The sequence below is a fragment of the Arachis ipaensis genome, chromosome B08 (genome assembly GCF_000816755.2).
Source record: "Arachis ipaensis cultivar K30076 chromosome B08, Araip1.1, whole genome shotgun sequence".
NCBI classification, from domain to species: domain Eukaryota; kingdom Viridiplantae; phylum Streptophyta; class Magnoliopsida; order Fabales; family Fabaceae; genus Arachis; species Arachis ipaensis.
Window position 1 is genome coordinate 10,668,745 of NC_029792.2, and position 858 is coordinate 10,669,602.

The window sequence follows — 858 nt, forward strand, 5'->3', positions numbered from 1 at the left end:
ATTATAAGATATATACTTAACGAAAAATCACCAAATTTTAAAGATAATAATATCTCAATTTTATAATCATGCTTGCAAAAAATTGCATCAAAATTCAATGTCTAAGACATTTTTTGAAAATATATATTTACTGTTGGGTATTTTTGTTGTGTTTTTAAATTATTTGAAGGCATTTTGGTCGATAGTAAAATTCAGGTGCATTTTTGTCAGCATTTGAATAATTCGGAGATGTTTTTGGTAGTTAACCCTTATAATTTATTGATATAGAATTATAGAATATGTTTCTATTATTTGAGCTAGTTTATGAGCTCGAACAAACTCGTAAGCTTTTCTTAAGTCGAACTTAAACTTACAATATAAATTCGATTGTTAATGAATCGAGTCGTAAACTAAATTTAATTTTTGTAAATCAAATTTAAATTTGGTCTAATTCAATTTAATTTGACTCACTTTCAATTCTATTTGCAGCTAACTATTCATTTTTTTTCACATTTTATCTCAGAGATAAATCATAAATTACTAATTGTTGAACTTTATGATAACTCCCATTGCTTTGTACCACGACGAGGATGAAATGCCGATTTGAGTGTAATCAAAAATTACATTCTCCAATACTAACTCGCTTAGAAGGTATAAAAGATGAGTAAGGTTAAAGACCAGTAATTTTTGTAATTGGTAGCTATTAAATAATCATTAATGATAATTTAATTGTGTAAAATTTTATTTAATGACTTACTTTTCTACTGATTATATATTGGTCAAAATTCAATAAAATTGCTGGCGGAGACTTTTCCATAAAAGATTTCTCCTTCCAACCTCCAAGCGGGGTAAATGCGAGCATGCATGCACAGGAAACTG